The following is a 17714-nucleotide window of genomic DNA, read 5'->3' as shown; positions in this document are numbered from 1 at the left end:
ATTCCCCCTGATTCCAACTGATGGAGAGCTGTTCCTGGAGAAAGCCCGTTTCTGTGCTTCAATGAAGCTAGGCTTGAAGGTGTACCCAAAGAGAAGGTGTTTCTTTCCCCCAAAATAACTACAAAGTTGCTAAGCATCAGGTAGGATGGATCAGGTCTCTTTGCCAAGGGCAGGAAGAAAGAGAAGTGCAACTAGCATAGAGGCGAGTAGAAAAATGGGGCACCGTTAAGTCACATCCTGCACCCCTGCCCCTGTGTGGCTTGCTTTCTTGTTTTTCTTTTTCGTTTTAAAATGTATTTATTTAATTGCTATTTGCTGGGAGATTTTGGTGTATGGGTGGATTGTATGCATTTATTTGCTGGGAGATTTTGGTGTATGGTTGGATTGTATGCATTTAGGGGGAGGCTTCAGCCATAAAGGACCTACCTTGTGCTTTGTTTGCTGCAAAGCAACCTTGAGATCTCTCCAGCCAGAGGCCAGCAAAAAACTATGACATGTTGCTATACTGATCTGTCGCGGATCTTTGGTCATTCAGAAACAGACCCAGAATGGAAGTGGATCCCATTCCAAATATTCTTGAAGGTACATGGTTGTCCCATCACCTCCCGAATTTTGACCTTTCAGAGATGGATCTGTCTTTTGGGTGGACTACTAAACTTTGGTGGCTTTTATTGTTCCAATAAAATTGTTCCAATTGTTCATTTTTTCCTTTCATATACATTCACAAATATACATTCTTGTAAATATTATTAACATTTATCTATTAACTATTGGCTTTTATCACCATCTTCTTACCAATATAGAAAACACAGTTGGGGTCACTTTCTTGCCACCCCCCTACCTCCATCTTGTTTTGCAACAACCTACTCCTTCTGTCTTCTCAACCTCTCTTCTCTGCCTTCTCCTTTCCTCCTCTCCTTCCTCTTTTCTTCTTCCCTTCCCTTTCTCCCCACTCCTCCTCTCTTCTGCTCCGTCTTACCCTCTCTCCTACTCTTACTTCCCCTCCCTTACTTCCTCTGCTTTACCCTTTCTTCTTTTCCCTCCTCTTCCTCCCTCCTTTCCGTTGTTGTTCTTACTTATTTTCTTTCTCTAATGGGTTCTCGGGATGGCAGTCCAGTGACCCCGACTTTATATTTACATAAAAATAAACTTTCTCTTCCACCCTTTACTTCCCTATAGTAGATGGTGGCTTTTAGTGTTAAGCACCTACTTGTTGTTGTTGTTGTTGTTGTTGTTGTTGTTGTTATTATTATTATTATTATTATTATTATTATTATTATTATTATTATTATGTATTTGTCAGTGCACAACCGATGGACAATGAGATTGGTTGAGCTCTCTCAGTGCGCGCACACACCCCAACACAATACAACTCACGGTGAAGACAGAAAATCCCCAATCCAATAAATCATATTAACACACACCCAGTCCTATTGCACCCATGTGAACATGTTACACGTTGCGCTGGCCCTGCAAGTCCATTGTACACCGTGGTTATGATGTTATTTCGCATTCAGGAGTCCACTCCCAATTCTGCCCACCCTGGTTTGCAGGGCTAACAAATTTGAAGTACAACATTATGCCAAGAGATGGTTGTTCCCACTCTTGATTTCAAGACGAAGGGACGCCTCTAACTTCACATAGGAGTGTCAGAAGAAGCTTTGCTACCCTTCAGTTACGCTCCCAGTGTCATCTTGGTTTCACCCTTAGGATCGGATTGCCAGGGGCATCCTGGAAGCCCTCCAAAGAGGAGGCTCTGATGCCGTGGCTGCTGTCCTTCCAGAGAAGAATGGACGGCTGAGGGGAGGAGAAAGAGGAGTGCTGGAGAAAAGAAACAAGCAATAGGTTGGTGGTGTAATATGGAGTCCTGGAAGGTGTCTTATCCAAGATCAGACAGATGGTTGCATTGAAGGGACTGTGCTTTGCTGGTTGCAACAGCTCTCCAGAAGCCTCAGATGTTTCTCAGTCTAACTGCTCTGAGCTTTCCATCTTCCATGGAGACATGGCTTCTGCTATTCATTGCTCCCCACCACTAGCTGTGTGGATGGATCTCCATCTCTTCCTTAAACTTGGAATTATCCTTGGGTAATGTTGTGGTATGTGTAGAGGGTGAATATCAGGTCCCTGGAGGCAAGCTGTCTTTTGATTGCACCAAGCCATCTGTTGTTCCTTTGCAGGTCTCAAGAAGTGACTTTTCCTAGGTTTAGGAGCTGGCATCCTTGTTAGGGTCGACGTATGTAATTTGGGGACACCTGTAAATGCAGAATAGTGCTTCTAATATCTGTGCCCTGGCCTTCTGATCTTCGAACCTCTGCAGAGATGTGTTGGTAGATGTTTATTTTGCGGGTAGGATGTGTCATAATGATGATTGGATGCCAACATGCACGCTACCTAACACCCACTCGTTTCAGGATTTGGAGAAGCAGCAAATGTTTGCAAGCGAGCGGATGAGGAAGGGGAAAGGAATTGCAATCTGCCGTAATTCGTACCCGGAGCTAGACATAAAATATTCTAAAAAGCCTCACCATGCAAGGTGATTTTGTTGGAGAAATGGGAAATCCTGAGCTGTTATCTTAATGCTTTTATTTTGATGAGAAACATTTATTTTTCTCCTTGGGCAAGTACTTGAAGTCTGTGGTGCATATTATCAGAGCTGTCCTTCCTGCAGTCCATCGTTCCAGGTTTGGGGTATAGTCTCTTTCACTCTGCTTATTCCCAAATAAACACATGCTCAGTCCAAGTGCTATGGAACCTGCTGCTTCCACTGAGTTGCATGCCTTACCATTATAAAAAGGTAAAGGCTCCCCTCGCCCATATGTGCTAGTCGTTCCTGACTCTAGTGGGCGGGTGCTCATCTCCATTTCAAAGCCGAAGAGCCAACGCTGTCTGAAGACGTCTCCGTGGTCATGTAGCTGGCATGACTAGACGTAGAAGACACACGGAATGCTGTTACCTTCCCACCAAAAATGGTTGCATTTTTACGTGCTTTCGAACTGCTACGTTGGCAGAAGCTGGGATAAGTAATGGGAGCTCACTCTGTTACGGTGTGTTAGGGATTCAAACTGCCGAACTGCCGACTTTTCTGATTGACAAGCTCAGCGTCTTAGCCGCTGAGCCGCCATTATACATGGGGCCATTTCCGTTTAATATCTAGAAAGATTCAGAAAAATCCACATGCCCTTAACAATCTAGGGTAAAGATAAAACTGAGCAGCAGTGTGTAATCCATTGGATTAGGTCTCCAGAGACCCAGGTTCTAATCCACTTTTAGTCACGGAAAGTTCTTTGATCAGAGGAACCAATTGGAAATCAGGACAAATTTATTCACAGTTTAGAACAATTAATCTGGGGAATGACTTGCTCCCAGGAAGTTGTGGGTGCTCCATCACTAGAGGCTTTCAAGAAGAGATTGGACAGTCATTTGTCAGGAATGGTAGAGGTTCTGCCTGCCTGAGCAGGAGGTTTGGATGAGAAGACCTCCAAGGTCCCTTCCAACTCTGCTATTCGGTTTCTCAGCCAATTTCACAGGACTGTTGTAGGGAAAAAATGGAGAAGGGATTTCTATGCAAGCTGCCATGAAATCCTGCATCTTTCATGGTTCATGCATGTGAATCTAATGTCACCTGTTTTGCAAGAACTGAATTGGTTTCCTGTTTGTTAGGGGACTGGAGGCTTAAACATATGATGAACGGTTACAGGAACTAGGCATGGCTAGTCTAGTGAAGAGAAGGACCAAGGGAGACATGATAGCAGTCTTCCAATATTTGAGGGGCTGCCACAGAGGGGAGGGGGGGGGGTCAAGCTATTTTCCAAGGCACCTGAAAGCCAGACAAGGAATAATAATGGATGGAAACTGACCAAGGAGTGATTCAACCTGGAAATAAGGAGAAATTTTCTAACAGTGAGAACAATCAACCCATGGAACAGAGGTTGCCTTCAGAAGTTGTGGGAGCTTCATCACTGAAGGCTTCCAAGAATAGACTGAACTTCCATCTGTCAGAAATGGTGTAGGGTTTCCTGCTGTGATGGTGGGGGTTGGATTAGATGACCTTACAAACTCCCTTCCAACTCTGTTAATCTGTAGAAGCATTCCCGAATCTCTTTTAAAACCCTACATGACTTGTTTATCTGAAAGACTCTTTTTTCCCAATTACCTTGTGACTCGCTCCCGCTAAGGAGGTCCTTGTAGTGGAACCAAGAAGGTCTTTTCCATGGGGGCTCCCTGCCTTGGGAACATTATCCCCATGGAAATAAGACCCATAAGATCCTCTTTTGAAAGGACCTAAAGACATGATTTTGCCATGTCAGGCCTGTAACAGAGCGCATCAAATGGTTTGTCTGAAAGTTGTCCCTAGAGAGGTGGGGGTGTTTTGGCTTTTGCATTTGAGGACTTACCTTTATAAGCTGTCTAGAGTCACTGTGGGTGATTTGGATTGCCCTGTAAATCTCTTTTTGGGGATGGGGACATGGTGGCTCAGTGGCTAAAACCCTGAGCTTGTCAATCAGAAAGGTTGGCAGTTTGGCGGTTCGAATCCCTTAGCGCCACGTAACGGAGTGAGCTCTCGTTACTTGTCCCAGCTTCTGCCAACCTAACAGTTCAAAAGCACATAAAAATTCAAGTAGAAAAATAGGGACCATCTTTGGTGGGAAGGTAACAGCGTTCTGTGCGCCTTCGGCATTTAGTCATGCCGGCCACAGGGCCACGGAGATGTCTTCGGACAGCGTTGGCTCTTCGGCTTTGAAACAGAGATGAGCACTGCCCCCTAGAGTTGGCAAAAACTACCACATCTGTGCAAGGAGAACCTTTACACACGTAAAAGTAGTGTGATGTATCCATTTGGAAGTGGGAAGACTTGTCTTCAAGTCCACATTCTGTTATAAAATTCATTGGTTGGGTTCATATCCGCAAAATCAAATACAGCAAGTCCACTTTGTTTAGTGATAATTTGAAGTTACAACAGCACTGGGAAAAATGACATGGTCATTTTTCACACTTACGACCATTGTAGAATCCCTAGGGTCATGTGATTAATATTCAGAAGCTTGGCAGGTGGCTCATATTTATGACTGTTGCAGTATCCTGGGATTACGTGGTCACGTTTTACAACTTTGTGACAAGCAAAGTCAGAAGGCAAGTCAGAGTCACTTAGAAACTTTAATAACTGAACTGCAGTGATTCACTTAACAGCTGTGGCAAGAAAGGTCGTAAATGGAGCAAAACTCACTGAACCAATGTCTCCCCTAGCAGCTGAAATTTTGGGCTCAATTGTGGTCATACGTCAAGGACTTATGACCACAAAATCACTGGAGTTGAAAATCTAGAAAGAGCGCAGAGAAGAGCAACCAGGATGATTAGGGGACTGGAGGCTAAAACATATGAAGAACAGTTTCAGGAACTGGGTATGTCTAGTTTAACGAAAAGAAGGACTAGGGGAGACATGATAGCAGTCTTCCAATATCTCAGGGGTTGCCACAAAGAAGCTGTCAAGCTATTCTTCAAAGCATCTGAAGGCAGGACAAGAAACAATGGGTGGAAACTAATCAAGGAGAGAAGCAACTTAGAAGTAAGGATAAATTTCCTGACACTTAGAAAAATTAATCATTGGAACAACTTGCCTCCAGAAGTTGTGAATCCTCCAACACTGGAAGTTTTTAAGAAGATGTCGGATAACCATTTGTCTGAAGTGGTGTAGGGTTTCCTGCCTAAGCAGGGGGTTGGACGAGAAGACCTCCAAGGTCCCTTCCAACTCTGCTATTTTTATTGTATTGTATTCTATTTTATTTTATTCTCACTAGCTACCTTTCAACTTACAATCACACTTGGGATCCGAATTTCCATCCCTAAGGACAGCAACTGTTAAGGGAATCACATCCAAGATCCCTTCCAACTCTGTTATTCTATTCTATTCTATTTCCAAAAAAACATTGAATGCTGTGGAAAATCATTATTTGTCTCTTGTAAACTCCTTGCTTTCTCGTGCGAATCAGGGAGATGATGACTGAAGCTTGCTTCTTGCAGGGTGATCTCCAAAAATGCAAGAAGGAAAGGGTCACCCTCCCAATTTTCTGGGGGGAAAACGATGCAAATGTGAAATATTAATAAAGAGATTAAATCCTCATAATACTACCAACATGGATCCGTCCATGGAGTATCAGGCTAATAATAGTTACTTGGCCTGAAGCCTATATATCGGCTGAATTCATAGATTAGTTTAACTATGGTTTTATTGTGTGTGCTAAATTGGCTGGGTTACAACCATGCACGAAGGTATACACAATGGCTATCTTGAGGACGGGGTTTGCATGATATGCTTCATGAAACAGAGATGGAGACCTTACAATGGAAGAGTTGGGATATAGAAGTCATAGGTTGTCCATCTCTGGAGGGTTTTAAGAAGAGGCAGGATGAATGGATTTATGTGAAATATGGACTACATGAGAAAGAAAGAAAATGATTAGTAAATATTTTGATGTCATCTCATTGATATTATAATGGAAGATAGTATACTTTTCAATAATACAATAATACAATAGTAGAGTTGGAAGGGACCTTGGAGGTCTTCTAGTCCAACTCCCTGCCTAGGCAGGAAACCCTATACCGTTTCAGACAGATGGCTGTCCAACATCTTCTTAGACTTCCAGTGTTGGGGCATTCACAACGCTGCTGGCTCATATTTAATCCCTCTCACAGTTACTACCATTGAGCAAGGTACCACAGATACTGTACCTGTGTATTTTGTTTTTCTTGCCTAAATGTAGAACCATACTTTGTTCACCATTGAATTTCATTTTGTTAGATAGCACCCAATGTTCAAGTCTGTCAAGATCCTTCTGTATCTTAAGCCTATCTTCTGGAGTGTTGGCTATTCCTGCCAGCTTTGTGTTTGTGAAGGTTGTTGGTAGTAGACTGTGATGATTTGTAAATAATGGCTGTCTGGTTGAGGTCAACTCATGCATCGGGTGGGATTTTTGGGGTGTCCTTATATTTTCCACCCACCACTGAGATTTGGGATTGTTCTTCTTAATGCTGAATTTAGTCTTCTTTCTTTCCTCTTTGGGCTGTGATACCGATGTGCTCTGAAACAACTCCCAGTGGGTTAGAGCATCAACATCGCAATATCTGTAAGACAGTTTCATAAAACAGATGCATATTAATAAAACCGTCATCTCTGCGCTCCAAGTGACAGCTTTTGCTGCAGGAGAGCTAAGTCTTCACGACCTGTTCCTGTCGCTTGCCTGCTGCCTTAGCTTACCCACTTCAAAATGGGGAAATGAAATCACTCATTTTAGGTCGCTCAGGTAATCCTCGATTTACAACCACGTTGGAGCCCAACATTTCTGTCACTAAGTAAGAGAATTCTTAGGTCAGCTGTGCCCCATTTTACAGCCTTTTTTTTTTTTTGCCGCAGGTGTTAAGCAAATTTCATTACAGTTGTTAAGTGAATCATGCAGTTGTTAAGCGATTCTAGCTTCTCCCATGGATTTTGCTTGTTGGAAACCAAGCTGGGAAGGTTACCAGATGGTGGTCATTTAACTCCAGGATAACACAACTATTACAAATACCGTATTTTTCAGTGTATAAGATGCACCCAGATTTTCACCCTCTTTTTTGGGGGAAAAGGGTGTGTCTTATACACTGAATACAGCATTTTTGGCCTCCCGAAACCCAGCCCCCTTAGCAAAAATGGACGTGCAGAGGGTTTGGGAGGCCTGCAAAGTGCTCCTGGAGGCTGGGGAGGGCAAAACCAGATGAAAACGGACCGAGTTTTGCCTGTTTCCCCCTCCCCCCAGCCCCCAGGAGCACTCTACAAGCCTCCCGAAGCACATGCATGCCCATTGTTTGCAAAAAACAGGCCTGTTTTTGCAAAAAAACATTTTTGCTCATTTCTGCCCCCCCCCCAGCCCCCAGGAGCACATCGCAGACCTCTCACACTCTCTGCATGCCTGTTTTTTCACAAAAAGTGAGGCATGCAGAGGGTTTGGGAGGCCTGCAGACTGCAAAAACTTTTTTTAAAAAAAATTACCTCTTCAAAATTATGGTGCGTCTTATACTCTGGTGTGTCTTATAGTCTGAAAAATACGGTACATGCCAGTTGCCAATCGGTCGAATTTTGATCAGGTGATCATGGGCATGTCAGTGTGAAAAGCAGTTATCAGTTCCTTTTTCGGTGCCATTGTAACTTCTTTGAACAGTTATTAAATGAATGGTTGCAAGTCAAGGGCTACCTATATTGGTGGGAAGGATTTTTAGGGTCCCCCAAAAAGAACATAGGGAAATCCATCCATGATACAAAGTTGTCCACTCTTAATACACCTATTCTAATACCACCTACCATAGCAGAGGCAGGATACAGTCTCAATTTTAGGGGAACGATTCTACTGATGGGCTTCACAGAAGCATCTGGTTGGTCATTGTATGAAAGGATATGTGTGAATGGCCCTAGGAGATGGGAGGCAAAAGTTATTGCCTAGGGCGTGATGGCGAACCTATGGCATGCGTGCCACAGGTGGCACGCAAAGCGATTTGTCAGGGCACTTCGGCCTTCTTTTGGGGCTGAAGCTTCCGGAGTACGAAAAACCAGCCCTACGGGCAAACCAGAAGTTCAGGAACGTACTTCCAGTTTGCTCGTAGGGCCGGTTTTAGCCCTCCGGAGCCTTCAGGGAAAAAGCGTATGTGGTTTGAGTCTGGTATACCTAAAAAGGCAGAGAGCAGTCTTGTAAATGTTAATACCACTTTACAATGCCGTGGTAAGGCCACCCTTGGAATACTGCATCCTATTTTTGTGACACGGTGTAAAAAAGATGTTGAGACTCTAGAAAGAGTGCAGAGAAGAGTAACCAAGAGGATTAGGGAACTGGAGCTAAAACATATGAAGAACGGTTGCAGGAACTGGGTATGTCTAGTAGGTTAATGAAAAGACGGACTAGAGGAGACATGATAGCAGTGTTCCAATATCTCAGGGGTTGCCACAAAGAAGAGGGAGTCAAGCTATTCTCCAAAGCACCTGAGGGTAGAACAAGAAGCAATGGGTGGAAACTAATCAAGGAGAGGAGCAACCTAGAATTAAGGAGAAATTTCCTGACAGTTAGAACAATTGATCAGTGGAACAACTTGCTTCCAGAAGTTCTGAATGCTCCAACACTGGAGGTTTTTAAGAAGATGTTGGATCGCCATTTGTCTGAAGTGGTGTTGGATTTCCTGCCTGAGCAGGGGGTTGGACTAGAAGACCTCCAAGGTCCCTTCCAACTCTGTTATTCTATTCTAAATTCTACCCTTCATCTTTTCTACGTGCTTGCAAATCATTCTGCTTGGTGGTTATTGGGCATTTACTGCTTAGTGCTTGGCAAATTAGTAGAAAACCCCTTTAGTTGTGTCCTAGTTTTGATAAGCTTTCAGACAACGAGGCATTATGTTTGTCACTGATGGGCTGTCATCTACTTGTCCTCCGAGTGTCTCATTTTCCCCTAAAGCAGGTGCTGCCCTACTATACTCCCAGACCATGCAAAGGAAAGTTCAAAACATGCCTCCAGCGAGGGAGGCATTTCAGCCATGCTCTGATTTGGGATTGGTTCATTGGGGGTTTCAGTCTGTGTTGGCTTGATTTAACAATTCAGTTCACTAAAGGTATGCATGTGTGTGCGTTCTTGTGACTGAATCCCTTCCTGGGGCTCCAGTTCGCCTTAAAGACAATGAATCAATTTGACAATTCCCAAGACAGCCTTGTGAGAATGTAACCACTGCATTTTGCAGGTACCTGAATAACTTTATCCACAATTACTTACAAAAACTGGCTCTGGAGAATTCTTTGCATTGCTCCTCTCTAGGGCTCAGTTTTACACATCACCCTAAGCTACGGTGATTTCAGTCATGTTTTAATGAGCAAGTGGGCTGATTCGTGTATTTTTTTTCCCCAAGCCACAATGGCTGAAGATTCCTTGCTCTGAACCAAGATCACAGAAATCACATAATGGCTTAGCCTATTTTGAATTAATTCCTTCCTTCCTTCCTTCCTTCCTTCCTTCCTTCCTTCCTTCCTTCCTTCCTTCCTTCCTTCCTTCCTTCCTTCCCAATAGCAATAGCACTTAGACATATACCAATTCACAGTGATTTTACAGCCCTCTCTAAGCAGTTTACAGAGTCACCTTATTTGCCCCCAACAATCTGGGTCCTCATTTTACCCACCTCGGAAGGATGGAAGGCTGAGTCGACCTTGAGCCTGGTGAGATTCGATCTGCCAAACTGCTGGCAGCCGGTGATCAGCAGAAGTAGCCTGTGGTACTGCACTCTAACCACTGTGCCACTGCAGCTTTCCTTCCTTCCTTCCTTCCTTCCTTCCTTCCTTCCTTCCTTCCTTCCTTCCTTTCTTCCTTCCTCCCTCCCTCCCTCCCTCCCTTCCTTCCTCTTTCACTCCCTCCCCCTCCCTCCCTATCCCTATCCCTTCCCCTCTCCTTCCTTCCTTTATTCCTCTTTCCCTCCCTCCTTCCTTCTTTCCTTCCTTCCTTCCTCTTTCAATCTCCCTCCCTCCCTATCTCTATCCCTCGCCTTTTCCTTTCTTCCTTTCTTCCTCTTTCCCTCCCTCCCTCCTTCTTTCCTTCCTTCCTTCCTCTTTCAATCTCCCTCCCTCCCTATCTCTATCCCTCGCCTTTTCCTTTCTTCCTTTATTCCTCTTTCCCTCCCTCCTTCCTTCTTTCCTTCCTTCCTTCCTCTTTCAATCTCCCTCCCTCCCTATCTCTATCCCTCGCCTTTTCCTTTCTTCCTTTCTTCCTCTTTCCCTCCCTCCCTCCTTCTTTCCTTCCTTCCTTTTTCACTCCCTCCCTATCCCTCCCCCTCTCCTTCCATCCTTCCTTCCTCTCTTCCTTCCTCTTTCCCTCGCTCCCTCTTTCCTTCTTTCCTTCCTTTCATTCCCTCCCTCTCTCCCTCCTTCCTTCCTTCCTTCCTTCCTTCCTTCCTTCCTTCCTTCCTTCCTTCCTTCCTTCCTCATACCTAACTACCTACCTTTGCTTTTCTTATTCCCCTTCCTCAAAATAGATTCAGAGAAATTAGAAGAGTTTCAGAGAATCATAGCTTTGGAAGGTCTCCTGAAGGTTTTCTGAGCCAACCTCCTGTTCCAACAAATGGGAAGGTGATGGAGGACTCCATGGACGGTGGAGCACAGCCTTGTAAAACAGAGACTTGGGGGAATGTTAGCCTGAGAAGAGAAGACTGAGGAAAGAGATGATAGCAAATACCAAAGGAGTGTCGCATAAAAAGATTGCAACGTTCTGTTCCTTATTATCTATTGTTAATGGCATGACTTTTAAATATTGGTTCACGACGGCACATTTACTGCATTTTGAATCAAGCATTGGTAATGATTTGTTTTGGAGCTCGCTCTCTCCGTAGAGAATGATTCCAGGTGCAGAGGATTTCACGGGGCAGGAAAGAAGCATCTCTGTGCAGGAGGAGAAAGAAACCTTGTCTGTTTGCAAGGCAGCTTCTACATTGAACGACATCCGCGGAGGACAGGACCTTTTCTTGATCATTCCAGGGGATAAGATGGAACAAGAGGTTGAGATTATAGGGAGGCAGTTTCAGGGGAGGAACTGGGAGGAAGAAGCCCTCACGCTAACCGCGGACTTGATGGATCACAAGATTCCCTACAGTAAATATAGAGAAGGTGGCAATGCGTTTGGGAAATACCAGATGTGAAACAGTAATAAAATGTTCTAGGTGGTGTTTGAATATATTCTAAAGCCCTGGTCCGTATTTATGAGAAATTGCATTCGATTGTTCTCTTTTATAAACCAATTGTTCTTTATAAGATCATTTTTCAAATGTTGTGACCCTGAAGTCAAATAATGTAATCCTGTGGTTTGGGTATTGGAGTAATATTTTAGTACATCTAATTCAGAGGAGGGTCTCTGCTTCCTATTTCCTTACTTCTCTCTCGGTCATGGCGAAGTTTGGGGGGAAAGACGGAATTGAATGTACTACCCGACTCTGTCCATAATGGCAATGACCTTGATTATGCAATCAGTTTCCCCTTTCCCTTTCTCTCTCTCTCTCTCTCTCTCTCATTCTTTCTTTTTCACTTTTTCTTTCTTTCCCTTTTTCTTTCCCTTTCTCTTTCTTTCTTTCCCTCCCTCCCTCCTTCTTTCCCTCTTTGTCTTTCTTTTCCTTCACTCCCTCCATCCCTTCTCCTCTTTCTTTCTTTCTTCCTTTCTTTCTTCCTTTCTCTCTCTCTCTTTCTTTCTTTCCCTTTCCCTTTCTCTCTCTCTCTCATTCTTTCTTTCTCTCTCTTTTTTATTTCCCTTTCTCTTTCCCTTTCTTTCTTTTCCTCCCTCCCTTCTTTCCCTTCTTCTCTCTCTTTCTTTTCCTTTACTCTCTCCATCCCTTTCCCTTCTCTCCCCTACCTTTCCAGGTTAGAAGTCTGGAAAAATAATTAACCCAGTCATCTAAGATTGTGCATCAAACACGAGTTACATTTTTATTTGCTTGCTAGATTGATATTCTGGGTGCAATTCAAAGTGCTGGTTGTCTCCTCTAAAGCACTAGAGGAATCCTCTCTCCCTGCTTGTTCCTACCCTTCTGATCCAGTCTGCACCTCGGCATAGAATCATGCTGGCCACGTGGCCATGGAAGCGTCTGTTTTCAGGTAATTAAGCTCCCCATTAGAAGAGCGAGTGTGCAGAGAGGCGTAGTGAGAGTGATATGGAATAACTCGCACAAACCAGCATACAGAGACACTGAATAGTATAAAATATATTAGTTTACTATGTAGAAATATAGAGGTATTCAGAGTCCGGTTAACAGCCCAAGTCATAGACGGTTCAGTCAGTCAGTTATCTATATTCTCAGTTTAACACACAAAGTAGCTAACAGTAGCAAGACTCAGTAACTCACGAGCAGTATCAAACAGTGTCCACGATCAGCATCTAACAAACAGAGAGCTAACAGCCATTCTGGCTCCTTCTAATAGCTGCTTGAGGTAGCAAACCAATTACATCTCTGAATCATTTAAAGTAACAGTAAAGTAATCATAGCTTATATACATTGCCAAGCCAAGCCTAGGGTTACATCCCTAACAGCGTCTTTAGACAATGCTGGCTTCCTTGGCCAGGAAACAGAGATGAGCACCAGTCCCCAGAACCCGACTCATCAGGAAAACTTTTACCTTTACCTTTTAACAAGATGAAAAATCTCAAGGTTCCATCCTCAGTCAGGGGGACACCCCCCCCCATTGTCTCAACTTTCCATCTCCCTAACAATGGACTTGCCCAGCTCTGCTGCCCCTCCTGAAAGGCCCATTTAACCTCCTAACAGAACTAAGCTCAGGTACGCAGACACAAGATCCTGCCTCGTTTTCTCAAACGATCCAGCCAATCAGATCCCTGGGATTCCCTGCTTGTAGTCAGCATCTTTGGACAATGCAAGCTCCCAAGGCTTAGAAATGGAGATGAGCACCGCCCCCTAGAGTCAGACATAACTGGACAGGGGAAACCTTTTACCTTTAGTTGTACTGTTGTGCGGAGGAAGTGGAAAAGGTGCTTTTCCTGCTCTTAGAAGGTAGTTACGGGGGGGGAGAGTGCTGCCTACCCAGTCTCTGTGGTCACACACTGATACCAGTAATGGTTTCCTCTTATCTTTGCTACTGGTTTGGAATCGGGAGTAGGCACATGCACGGCACTTCTGCACATGCATAGAACCTTCTGCGCATGTGCAGAGCATCCGTGATGACATCTGGGTGGGTGGGTGGAGCCTCCCGCTGCCACCACTACCTGTTCGCCCGAACTGGGGCAAACTGGCAGAATACCACCTGTGACTGATATCCTTTTTTGGTATTTGGAGCAGTGGTGGGATATGACCGGTACACCCCAGTACGGGCGTACCAGTGCCTGCTGGGAGTACCAGGTACCGTTCCCGTATGGTGCTTCGGGGGGCCCAGCCGCTTGCCCGCCCTCCTCACCTGTATTTGAGCCGATCAGGGCTTTCGCAAACGCGCACAGAGCCTAAGACACCTGTGCAACGCTCCGCTGAGCAGCTGGAGTGTCGCTGCACGCATGCACGCATGCACACGGTGGACGCCCGGCCCCATTGCAGCAGACCAGTTGCAACGGTATCCCGAACCCAGCACTGATTTGGGGATGGACATTTTTTTCTTAGAGAAGAGAACTGAGGTGTGTTGGATGACGGAGGAAAATAGCAATGCAGAGGACAGAAGGAATGGCCTTGAGAGACTGGAGGAAGTGCATTTAGTCCTGCAAGTTTCCATTACCATGGCTTTAACAATAAACATAGTGCTGACCTACCTAGCACTGTTTTCCTAGTCTGACCTACCTTTTTTTTTTTAAACAAAGTTTTATTGGTGTTTTTGGTGTTTTACAAAGGGAAAAGGTATAGGAAAGGTTACAAATTTTGGCAGTTGCGAAATGCAGTAAGTGCACCCCCCCCTCCATACTCATAGTGTACATTTGCACAAAATTCAATGTTAAGTAATAACATATAGTCAGCATAGTGTATTCAATTGGTAATTTCGATCAGTTTATGTCAGGTGGATTTTTTTTTGCTCATTTTTGTGATCTGAGCTTTCTTGATATCGCCCCATCTCCCCCCGTTGGCAGAGCTCCGGCCCCTCCCGTGTCCTGTGTGTCTGTTGAAGAATCATCTGGTTTTTCTAGGAGTACCTTGTTTTTTTCCATAAAGGCCTGCGCCTCTATGGGTGTGTTAATTCTGACTCTTGTCTCCTCCCAGAATATTAACATACTTTCAGGCATCAACCATCTAAACCACACCCCCTTCTGGTATAATTTATTCGCTAATTGCGAATAATTTTTCCTTTTTTCCCTCACTTTCTTGGGGATCTGTTTCAGAATGGTTATCTCCTTATCTTTGTATGTCAAGGCTTGCCCCCTTTGTGTACTCAGAATTTCATCTCTTGTAGTTTTCCTAAGAAATTTAATGTGAACCTCCCTGGGAACGTTATGTGTCCTAGCGTATGCTGAATTCACTCTATAAACCAGGTCTATTTCCCACCCCATCTGTTGTTTCTCTTTCTGGATATACTCAGCCAAAATGTTTGTCATGATGTCCCTTATATTTTCATCATCTGCCTCCATCACGTTTTGGAATCTAAGATAAAAAGACATTCTTTCAAACTCTATTTTCATTTGTTGGGTGTCAAGTTCTTTGTTTCCCTTCTGCACACCTTCCATCCCTTCCCTCATCTCAGCCGCCCCGCTCTCCAAGAGATCCAGTCTCTGTGAGTTCTTGTTCATTTTACCCTGGTTCTCTTTAATTTCTTCTTTCATCTCCTTCAGTTGTTTCTTTATTTCCTCTTGTCCCTGTAAAAGTTGCTGGAACATTTGATGAAACTCCAGTTCCGTAGATTTAGGTTGCATTAAGGCTGTTATTGTTGATTATGTACTAGGACTGGAGGTTGCAGATGTCGGGGCAGAGGCAGCAAAGCCAGGTTTTCCAGGAGGTGGTTTTTTAGGTGACATTGTTTATAAAGTAAAGAGTCCAGTCAGTATAAAGAATGATCAATCAGAAGGGTAGAGCAGCCAGAGGGGTCCAGGAGTTGGAAGGTCCAGGCAGAAGAGAGTTTTTCTGGTCACCCTGGCAGAAGAGTAAAAGTTTTTCACTCCAGGGAGTTCAAAGGCAATCAATCAACAAGAGATTTGTCTGAGTAGCACGGAGACAAAGACAGGAAGCCTGAAGTTTTGAAGGTGGAGTCAGCTTTCACTTTTCATAAAGACAACGGAAGTGTGCCATCTTGCCCTGCCAGCTTCGGAATTAGAGGCAATAAATAAAGTTTTCAGACTTCAAAGTTCCCAAAGTTTCCAGATCATCCTTATATTATGGGTTTAAGTCCAAAAATCCACTTAGTAGGGGCGTGACATCATTGGTTAGCTCTCCCCCTCCTCCTTCCCTTGGGGCTAAGAGCAAAATTGTTTCCAGCCGCCTGTCCGAGGGGGGAGGGAAATCCTCACCGCACCGCCGCTGCATCCTTCAGCTTTCTTATCTCCGATCAGCCTCACAGCGAAGACGCCGGAGCATCTCCCCTTCATGCTCCCCGGTGCCTGGAGCAAAGGGGGGGCCTCCCGCCGGCCGCCGCCGATCCAGGGGTCCCCCCGCCGCGCCGCTCCTCCGGCAGAACGCCTCTACGGTGCGTCCTGTGCCCCCCAAGGGGTTGGGAGCCCACTGGGGATGCGCGGGGCGAGCAGAACCTGCCCGTCATCGTCAGCCGCCGGAACCGGAAGTCCCTAGTCTGACCTACCTTGAAGGGCTGATATCCTTGTAAGTTTGGATTGTTTGGCTGGTTTCAGGTGTGGTATGATATAAGGAAAGACAGAGACCAGGTTTTTACTCCCATAAGCTTTTTATGCGTTTATCCAGCTGAATAAGGACAGGCCTCCCTTAGCAAGAGAGAACCCTGAACGCACTTTGACACTCATATTTATATGTTTGCTACATTATCCACATCTCCACTCAGAAGCACTGGCACACAAAGTCCCTGAAATGACACCCAATTCCCTTGGAGGACCTCAGGTGGATTGCTATGTTTGTACTTTGTTTATATTTTTATTGATTGATTGATTGATTGATTGATTGACAAATAAACAAATTAACCAACCAACCAACCAACCAACAAATAAAGTACAAACATAGCCATCCACTTGAGGTCCACCTGAAGACTTCCAAGGGAATTGGGTGTCATTTCAGGGACTTTGTGTGTTTTCTGAGGAACACACAATAAATAAATTGCCTAGGGTACCTAAACAAGCTGGTACCCTCTAGGTAAGATAAAGAAGTTTTGCACTCTTCTGTTTTGCACTCTTCTGTACGCAATTCCCTGTGCTACACTGGGCTCAAAATTCTCAGTTTGCATAACTTAGAACTGTGTCGCTTGAGGTCAGTCCCAGGTATAGCATACAAAATTATATGTAGTAAAGCTTTACCTGTACATGAGTTTTTATATTTTAATCGTCATACTACGCACACGAACAACCGTTTTAAATTCACTGTAAATTGTTCTAAACTTGACTGTGAAAAGTACGGTTTCCATAACAGAGTTGTCGAAGTCTGGAATGCTCTACCTCAATGATGGCTAACCTTTTTCTCCTCGCGTGCCGAAAGCGGGTGTACACACACAAGAGTGTGTGAGCGCATGTTCACACCCATAATGCAACGTGTGTGCTACCTCAGTGCCCCCCCCTGCACATGTGTGCTGCCCCATGCCCCATTTTGGGCCTAGCAGGCCTCCCTGAAGCCTCCTGGGACCAAAAATGGGGTGCAGTGGGCCCCACACCTCCAGTGCGCCCTCTCCTGTGCATGCCTACACTGTTACGGGAGTTATGTCTGCCTTTTATGCAGCTCTATTCCTCTCTAGCATTCATCTCCATTGTTCAGTGATGCATTTCCCGCCTCTCTAGGATTTTTCTCTATCTGCTCCTGTGAGGCACTTCCTTGGATGTATAGCGGTGCCTTGTTAGTGTTTTGCAGAGACCCGAAAATCAGCTGGCTGGTGGTGCATGCTTGGTGAAGCCCAGCTGGGGCACATGTGCCAGAAAGGGAGGCCTCTGAGTGCCACCTATGGCACGCATGCCATAGCTTTGCCATCATAGCTCTACCTGATCCAGTTGTCTCAGCTACAAATTTTCACAGTTTCGGTCGTAAATTGACTTCCGTGGACTGTACTTCGTACTTAAGTGCTCAGTAGAGGGGGCATGCGTTAG

At 44.8% G+C, this 17714-nt stretch overlaps 1 protein-coding gene across 6 annotated transcripts in view; it reads left to right on the top strand.

Moving 5' to 3' along the window:
• The window catches only part of CALN1 (calneuron 1), a 402285-nt gene that overhangs the window by 169369 nt on the left and 215202 nt on the right, over positions 1 to 17714 (top strand). The gene's annotated exons all lie outside the window — the stretch shown is intronic.

This window comes from Natrix helvetica (assembly GCF_964273705.1).
Source record: "Natrix helvetica genome assembly, chromosome: 2".
NCBI classification, from domain to species: Eukaryota; Metazoa; Chordata; class Lepidosauria; order Squamata; family Natricidae; genus Natrix; species Natrix helvetica.
The sequence above is the reverse complement of the archived record's forward strand: the minus strand, read 5'-3'. Positions and strand labels throughout refer to the sequence as shown.